Source organism: Pristiophorus japonicus, chromosome 6 (genome assembly GCF_044704955.1).
Source record: "Pristiophorus japonicus isolate sPriJap1 chromosome 6, sPriJap1.hap1, whole genome shotgun sequence".
NCBI classification, from domain to species: Eukaryota; Metazoa; Chordata; class Chondrichthyes; family Pristiophoridae; genus Pristiophorus; species Pristiophorus japonicus.
The window spans coordinates 1,294,338-1,304,013 of NC_091982.1; the positions used below are offsets into that span (position 1 = coordinate 1,294,338).

Consider the following 9,676-nt stretch of genomic DNA (forward strand, 5'->3'; position numbering starts at 1 on the left):
GGCATGTTGGCCTTCATAGCGAGGGGATTTGAGTACAGGGGCAGGGAGGTGTTGCTACAGTTGTACAGGGCCTTGATGAGGCCACACCTGGAGTATTGTGTACAGTTTTGGTCTCCTAACTTGAGGAAGGACATTCTTGCTATTGAGGGAGTGCAGCGAAGATTCACCAGACTGATTCCCGGGATGGTGGGACTGACCTATCAAGAAAGACTGGATCAACTGGGCTTGTATTTACTGGAGTTCAGAAGAATGAGAGGGGACCTCATAGAGATGTTTAAAATTCTGACGGGTTTAGACAGGTTAGATGCAGAAAGAATGTTCCCAATGTTGGGGAAGTCCTGAACCAGGGGTCACAGTCTAAGGATAAGGGGTAAGCCATTTAGGACCGAGATGAGGAGAAACTTCTTCACCCAGAGAGTGGTGAACCTGTGGAATTCTCTACCACAGAAAGTAGTTGAGGCCAATTCACTAAATATATTCAAAAGGGAGTTAGATGAAGTCCTTACTACTCGGGGGATCAAGGGGTATGGCGAGAAAGCAGGAAGGGGGTACTGAAGTTGCATGTTCAGCCATGAACTCATTGAATGGCGGTGCAGGCTAGAAGGGCTGAATGGCCTGCTCCTGCACCTATTTTCTATGTTTCTATCTGTAAAGCATGTACTCCTATGTTCCGCCACCAGGGAGCGCATGCTCTGAAGTCCCAAGAGATGCTGGGATCCCTTGGGAGCACTGTATATAAGCCGGTCCCTAAGGCCTGTTCCTCACTCTGGAGTGTCTTAATAAAGACTGAGGTCACTGTTACGTTAACCTCCTTGTGTGCAGTCTCATCTGTGTTAGGAACACAACAATATTACACTGCTGTACCCATATTAAAATAAAAGAACAAACCTGAGCGTGCAAAATTAAACTGGCCCTGTATGAAGGTCTGGGTAATGCAATGTGTTAGACACAGGCCTTTCACTTCTTGAACTGGGTTGAAATTCAGAGCAGACTGCTGGATTTCATTATTTCTATGTCTGGTGGCTATAAGGGTTTTACCTAAAATGACTTTTGGCTATCTTGATCCAGTTTCCAGTGAGCATATGCCTTCAAATTAAAGCTGGCACTAAATTGCTAAACTCACATGGACAGGACACATGATGGCTGGTGTTGGAAATGAAAAATGTCATACTGGTGCAGTATGCAGTGTTCCTCTGAGGTCAGGACTGAGGTCCATTTCTGGGGCAAAGTAGAAAGAGCTTATCTGTTCATCTAATCAATTTGTAGCTGATTTAAAAATCAGCTCAATGCCCTAAATGCAAGGGTTCCATTCACTTGAATTTTCCAGTGTTTGCCACTCTGAAAAATATCAGTCAACTACTACTTACTGTTTGCTGTCCTTTAGCCAACTTCCGCTCCGCGATGATTACTTATGTTTCTTTTTTTTTAAACTTAAAAAAAAAAATTTCTCCAACTTTCTCCACTTCTCTCCTGAAGCGGCTGATTCTTGTTGCGGTATAATTCCACGAGGCAAATTGCATGTAGAGAGTTGAGGGGTGCGTCGGACAATTCCAGAATCTGGAGCGGGAAGAAAAGAGCGAGACATAACACATGCCAAAATAAATCTGGAGGGGCCTCCCTGATGTCCAATCAGTGTTTATGCCTATGGCACCACAGGTAATGGATTCTTGCCCCAAAAACTCACCTGACAGCTCGCTCTTCAAGTATAAACTAGACAACAAATGTCAGCAGACTAATCAATCACTGTGGGTATCACAACCTGTTCCTGTTCTCACCTGGTGTTCACCTGTATACTTTCCAGCAGGACAGTGATTGAGAGCAGGAACCTTGGATAATTTTAACAAAAATGTTTCATTTCTTTTCTCTTCTCCTCCCATCTGTGATTCTCGTAGTTTTATAGCACAGGCTCTTTATATTTTCATTCCCCTTTCCTCCATCCTATCCCAAAGGGGCTGGCACATGCTGGGGAATGGTTGTGCGGACACCAACAGCCCTCCAATACTTCACTCAAGTGGGCATTCTTTATGCTTGAACTTAGACAATAAGCATCAATAGGCTATTGGACTGTGGAGCGCATCAAAGCCAAGGCCAACCTTGTTCTCCCTAAAGTCCATGCAGAAACTTATCATCAGGAGTTACTGGAAAGCAATCTGGAGTGGGCACCCTGGATAAACATTCCCCTCCTTAGCCCAGACATGCTGTAATGTCCTTACGGTCTCAGCACAAACCAGGGATCTTCTGGTCTTTAAGGCTTTGTACCATGTGAGTAGATGGTGGATCAGAGTAAGATCAGACTTGGCTGCGATGCTCTCCCTGGTAAAATAGCCTGCTGAGACTCATTCTCCAAGCTCATGCATGAAGGATGACTGCTTTAGCGAGGTTCCAGAGGGCTGCCAGACTTCCAGTCCCTGTGGAATTGTATCCCAACCAGAGTAAACACCTTCACAAGCACCTTTGGGGAAAGATTTGTGTATTCCACGTTGGAGAGATAACACCTTTACAAAAAATATTTTCACATGTCTTCCCATGCCAGTTTAGAACATAGCATACAACACATTATAAAAAAATTATAGGCTCCTTTATACTTAGTTACATTTATTTTTAAAAAGTCTTTCCTGAGATAAGTCAATCTTGATTTCCAGTTGTCACTCAATTCAGGAACCAGTTCTAAGTGTGCTGATATACTTCCTCTGATCATTACCTATCTGCAGTGCCAAAACACCGTGTTGGGTGATTGCAAGATCCCTCTTCTCGTGCGGTGAAATGCTGGAATATAGTCGTTTCACAACCATTGTACTTACAGTGGTAAGCCCACTGCATGCAATTGGTACAGTAATCATGCATTTTAATTCTATGCAGCAGCCCAAACTTGAATTAATGAAAGATAAAATATATATATTAATATTGAACTATGGAGTGAAATTCTCTTTCTGGCTCAGTAGCTTATTGATCCACGTTTTCTAGTCGATGTTTCTTCTTTGATATGGCAGCTTGAAATGCAACATTAAAGGTCGACGTCTAAGTTCGTCACCCACATTATGGCCTCTGGTGATATGGAGTGAATAGAAGATATTCTACCAAGGAAGAGTCTTAGCGAGCAATGATTCCAAAATGCTCCATCGTTTGGATCACCTCTCCACAGGTGCACATCGGGCAATCCTTCAACTTCCATTTATACAGCAGGTGGTTGCAGCACCCATATGATGTTCTGATGCGATTCACCCAATAACCCATATTTTACATGGCTTGGTGAAGCCTGTTGGTAAGAACATAAGAACATAAGAATTAGGAGCAGGAGCAGGAGTAAGCCATACGGCCCTTCAAGCCTGCTCCACCATTCAATAAGACCAAGGCTGATCTTCACTTTCCCCCCCCCAATCCCCATATCCCTTGATTCCCCTACAGTCCAAAAATCTCTCTACCTCAGCCTTGATCCACAGGGTCCATATTCAGGTCCTGATTTTTGAACCCCGCCAGTCGATGTTGATGAGGTAAGAAACAGCTCAGACCTAATGCTAATGAGGAATAAAACCATGTTGTTATAGCACTATTTTAGCACTGATGCAAAATAATTTTGGATGCACATTGAAAAATGACCAACTTGCAAGTCATACATCTCAGTAAACTGAGTACGAATTATTAAAAAAATTTAATCATTGCAAATATATTATAAAGAGTGGTTTTAACAAGTAGATGTGTTAATGCACAACAGATTGTTTACTAGAAGCTGACAGTACTCAAATAATACTTGGGGACATTTGCAGCCTGTGGATTTTGGCAGATTTGCTGTTCCATGTGCTTCCTGGTCTCCATTTAGGACCTGCCCAGTAATGGGTGTTGGCTGAGCTGGGATTCAGTACTGTTCCCTCTCCTTTTCTTGTTCTCTAGGTTTGCCTTCAGCTGTCTAGGCCCTAAGTTCAGCAATTCTCTCCCTAATCCCCTCCACCTCTTCACCTCCCTCTCCTGCTTTAAGACCTTCCTTAAAACCCACCTCTTTGTCCAAGCTTTTAGTCACCCCACCTATCTCCTTCTTTGGCTTGGTGTCGATTTTTGACTGATTTTACCTCTATGAAACGTCTTGGTACATTTTTTATGTTGAAGACTTTATATAAATGCAAGTTGTTGTTGATTAGATACTATATAAATGCACAACGTTCCAGGGCCCGCCACACCAGCTCCACAGGTCGGGTACAAAAGAGCTGGAGCAGCATACCACTACAGCATCCAGCGCGAGCTGCTCCACGTATGCGACGGTTTCGAGGTGGACAACTGGGTGATGTCATCAGGAACCCGGTCACTGTTTGGAGCGTGGGCAGGAGCATCAGCAGAGCCCTGGTAAAGCAAAGGAGCAGGAAGGTCGTAGCGGAGGTGCAGCCCACACTGCGGTATGTGTGCACACTAGGTCCTTGCAGCAGGCAGATCTTCAGTCGTCCTGGTTAATCCTTGCCACTGGATAAAGGCCTAGCTCTATCAAGCCTGTGTGGTGGCTGATGTGCAATGGTCACCACATGTTAAAAAAATCCATGCACAGGCATCTTCCACCCTTTCAACTGGAGTTCAGGACTGGAATATCGGGTCCTTCATTGAAACAGCTGTGAACTCATGTGGAAACAAGTCATCCTCGTTCGAGGAACGGCCTATGATGATATAAATGCAGTACTTTCTTTCTTGACATACCTCTGGATCTTGTCTTTGAGTACAAAATTGTATGCAGAAGGAAAGATGGTGGAGTGTGCATTTATACTGTAGAGTAAGGACATATCACTGGCGACGAGAAACTGGGATGTAAACCACGCGAGCATGGCCACTAGCAGCACAGAAGAGAGGTACTGTTTTGGTGATGATTGGGACAACTTTATTGAGAGACTACAGCAAAGTTTTGTCACTAAGGAATGGTTGGGACAGGATTCGGCCGACAAACACAGGGCTCATCTCCTGGCGGTTTGTGGATCCAGAACGTACTCCCTGATGAAGGACCTTCTAGCGCCAGAGAAGCCGGCGAGCAAGACGTTCGAAGAGCTCAGTAAGTTGATCGGGGAACACCTTAAACCGGCGAGCAGCATGCACATGGCGAGACACCAGTTTTACACGCACCGGCAGCGAGAAGGGCAAAGTGTTCCAGACTTCGTGGCAGATCTCCGGCGACTGGTGAGCCTATGTAAGTTCCCAGATGCATGCAGAGCGGAGATGCTGCGAGACCTTTTTATTGAGGGCATCGGGCACGCTGGGGTTTTCAGGAAACTGATTGAAACCAAAGACTTGACCTTGGAAGCAGCGGTTCTGATAGCCCAGACATTTATCTCAGGGGAGGAAGAGACCAGAATGATGGGGAGGAGGGTAGCAGCAGACGGGATCAGATCTACTGCGTCCAAAACGGAAGCGATCCAGAGAGCACCCAGACCCAGTAACACGACAGAGCTGCGGTCGTTCCTGGGGCTCCTGAACTATTTTGGTAACTTTCTTCCCAAATTGAGCACGCTGTTAGAGCTGCTACACGTGCTCCTACGCAAAGGTCACGATTGGGTCTGGGGGGACAGCCAGGAAAGGGCTTTTGATAGAGCACACAATTTGTTATGCTCCAACTAACTGTTAACGTTGCACGACCCGTGTAAGAAACTTATTTTAACGTGCGATGCGTCGTCCTATGGGATCCTATGGTGTCGTCCTATGGGGTCCCGGGTGTGTTGCAGTATGTGAATGCCAATGGTCAGTTACAGCCGGTAGCTTATGCCTCCAGAAATCTGTCCCAGGCAGAAAGGGGCTACGGGATGGTAGAAAAGGAAACGCTAGCATGTATATATGCAGTAAAAAAAATGCACCAGTAACTGTTTGGCAGGAAGTTTGAGCTGAAGACAGATCACAAACCCTTAACGTCCCTTTTGGCCGACAACAAGGCCATAAATGCGAATGCATCGGCCTGCATACAGAGGTGGGTACTCACGTTAGCTGCCTATGACTACACAATTCGGCACAGACCGGGCACTGAAAACTGCGCCGATGCACTCAGCAGGCTCCCACTAGCCACCACTGAGGGGGCAACTGAGCATGATGCTGAGATGGTCCTGGCTGTTAAAGCTTTCAAAAGCGAAGGCTCACCTGTGACAGCCCGTCAGATTAAAGTCTGGACAAATAAAGACCCGCTACTGTCTTTAGTTAAGAAATGTGTCCTGAATGGGGACTGGGCAGCCACATACGGGGCATGCCCTGAGAAATTTAAGTCGTTTCATAGGCGCAAGGATGAACTCTCGATTCAGGCTGATTGCCTACTGTGGGGAAACCGAGTAGTCATGCCCCAGATGGGCAGAGAGGTGTTCATTAGAGAATTTCACAATGAGCACCCGGGTATTGTCATGATGAAGGCAATTGCCAGGTCACACGTTTGGTGGCGAGGGATAGATGCAGACCTGGAACTTTGTGTTCGCAGGTGCAACACGTGTGCTCAGCTGGGCAACGCACCCAGGAAAGCCCCCCTTAGCCCCTGGTCCTGGCCCACCAAGCCTTGGTCACGCATCCATGTGGACTACGCAGGTCCTTTCACGGGAAAAATGATTTTGGTTGTAGTAGACGCCTACTCCAAATGGATTGAGTGTGCCATTTTAAATTCAAGCACATCCTCTGCCACGGTAGAAAGTCTACGGGCAATGTTCGCCGCCCACGGTCTACCGGACATCTTGGTCAGTGACAATGGCTCGTGCTTCACAAGCATTGAATTCCAGGACTTCATGGCAGGCAATGGAATTAACCATGTCAGAACGGCACCGTTCAAGCCGGCCTCAAACGGCCAGGCGGAATGGGCAGTGCAGATAATCGAACAGGGGATGCTCAGAATTCAATGGGGTTCCCTACAAAGCCGTTTATCACGCCTTCTGTTGGCCAAGAGATCCCGACCACACTCGCTCACAGGGGTTCCACCCGCAGAGCTGCTAATGAAAAAGATGCTCAAAAACAGGTTATCCCTTATACACCCCACCATGAAAGAAATTGTTGAGAGCAGGCGTCAGTCACAATGTGATTACCATGACAGGAATGCGAGGGCGCGATGTATTGATGTCAATGACCCTGTTCTTGTCCTTAATTACGCTGCAGGGCCCAAATGGCTTGCAGGCACTGTGATTGCCAAAGAGGGAAATAGGGTTTTGGCAGTTAAACTTACCAATGGACAAATCTGCCGCAAACACGTGGATCAAACTAAAAGGAGGTTCAGCAACCCCATGGAAGAAGCAGAGGAAGAACACGACGTAGAATTTACTCCACCACAGGTGACCGAACACCGGAACCAAGTGGAGGAAAGCCCAGTCACTGTGGGCAGTCCGGACAGGCCTGAGGCACCGCAAATAGCAGACACTCAGGCCAGCGCCCAACAACCGGAGCCCCAACTCAGGCGCTCTACAAGGGAGCGTAAACCACCAGAGAGACTTAACCTGTGATCCCAATAAAACTTTGGGGGGAGGTGATGTCATGTATTCAACTATCATTGTAACCCATTGTATAAGCTGACCTAAGTTGTACACCTTGAGAACACTGACCACAAGGGGTGAACTTGTGGGAGACATAGAAACATAGAAACATAGAAAATAGGTGCAGGAGTAGGCCATTCAGCCCTTCTAGCCTGCACCGCCATTCAATGAGTTCATGGCTGAACATGCAACTTCAGTACCCCATTCCTGCTTTCTCACCATACCCCTTGATTCCCCTAGTAGTAAGGACTTCATCTAACTCCTTTTTGAATATATTTAGTGAATTGGCCTCAACAACTTTCTGTGGTAGAGAATTCCACAGGTTCACCACTCTCTGGGTGAAGAAATTCCTCCTCATCTCGGTCCTAAATGGCTTCCCCCTTATCCTTAGACTGTGTCCCCTGGTTCTGGACTTCCCCAACATTGGGAACATTCTTCCTGCATCTAACCTGTCTAAACCCATCAGAATTTTAAACGTTTCTATGAGGTCCCCTCTCATTCTTCTGAACTCCAGTGAATACAAGCCCAGTTGATCCAGTCTTTCTTGATAGGTCAGTCCCGCCATCCCGGGAATCAGTCTGGTGAACCTTCGCTGCACTCCCTCAATAGCAAGAATGTCCTTCCTCAGGTTAGGAGACCAAAACTGTACACAATACTCCAGGTGTGGCCTCACCAAGGCCCTGTACAATTGTAGCAACACCTCCCTGCCCTTGTACACAAATTCCCTCGCTATGAAGGCCAACATGCCATTTGCTTTCTTAACCGCCTGCTGTACCTGCATGCCAACCTCCTAACCTGGACTTTCAGGTATAAAAGGGGAAGCTCCACCCACCTTCATCACTTGAGGTCTTGGCAATAAAGGTAACTGGTCACAGAGTGACCTTCTCTCAAGTATGGGCCTCATGTGCATTTATACTGTATAGTAAGGACATATCAGAACTATTGCGAAGAAGAGCAGGGGAGCTCTCCCAGGTGTCCTGGCCAAAATTTATCCCTCAATCAACATAATAAAAACACATTATCTGGTCATTTATTTCACTGGTGTTGTATTATGTGTGCAATGTGTACGAGAGGGCGCTGAGCACCTCGAGTCTCATCGCCGAGAGCATGCAGAAATCAAATGCAGGCAGCGGAAGGAGCGTGCAGCAAATCATTCCCACCCACCCCTTCCCTCAACGACTGTCTGTCCCACCTGTGACAGGGACTGTGGTTCTTGTATTGGACTGTTCAGCCACCCGAGGACTCATTTTTAGAGTGGAATCAAGTCTTCCTCGATTCCGAGGGACTGCCTATGATGATGATGTATTATGGGACCTTAATGTGCGCAAATTGGCTGCTGCATTTCCCACATTACAACAGTGACTACACTTCAAAAATATGTCATTGGCTGTAAAGTGCTTTGAGACGTCCTGCGATCATGAAAGGTGCTATATAAATGCAAGTTCTTTCTAGTATCAGCTTAAATTTATTTTACGAGTTAACGGCAAGTGTAGATTGGTGTTACCTTGCTTGTTTTCTGTTAAATGCCGTCCTCTTGTCAACACAGAATTTGACAACGTAAAGGAGCCGGATTCTGTGCCTCTGACCACGCCCAGGAGCTGAATCATTGTGGGTCCGATAACTGCTGTTGGAAATACTTCCGCTTTTCCAGAACCCCAACAAATAACATCAGAACAGCCTCAGTTGCAGTGAGACAGGGCTATCTTCAATCACACTGTTTCGTCACAGGTAAGGTAGCTCCGAGCGACGGGAAAACTGAAGAAAAGGATGTCATTTGAAAGGACGAATAGGGTGGTGGCATGGTGTCTCAGCACATGGGTGCACGACAGAGTGCAGAACACATGCGTGTGTCTGTAATTTCCCGCATGGGGTGTTACCATTCCTGACTGCCACTTTTCGAAGTGCCAAGCAGTGATCAGATGCTTCCCCAGGGAAGGAGCAATTTATTATGAGGAGCCAATATATAGGTCAAGGTTTCGCACCTTTAAGCGTCCAACTAAACGATGCCATTATCAGAGGTCTCCAGCTCATCCCCTCAGCCTGGCAAAGCACATGGTCTGGGAAAGCACTGGAGAATTGGGCCGGATGAAAATGGACAAAATAGAAAATGTACAGCCAAAAAAAGCAGGGGCACATCCAGGTACAGAGTTGGGTGGAGGACACGGGAGGCAATTTGCAGTGGAGACAGGAAGACATGGCCATGGGGGTAAAAATAACAA

General features: G+C 46.7%; 1 protein-coding gene across 1 annotated transcript in view; it reads right to left on the minus strand.

Moving 5' to 3' along the window:
• LOC139265520 (BCL-6 corepressor-like protein 1) overlaps positions 1-1,972 on the minus strand; it is a 342,936-nt gene extending 340,964 nt beyond the window's left edge. The window contains exons 1-2 of the mRNA XM_070882537.1: positions 1,776-1,972; positions 1,368-1,557 (exon numbers count right to left, since the gene is read on the minus strand). The gene's annotated coding sequence lies outside the window, so the exon portion shown is untranslated. The remainder of the gene's footprint in view (positions 1-1,367; positions 1,558-1,775) is intronic.
• Between the last annotated feature and the right edge of the window lie 7,704 nt (positions 1,973-9,676).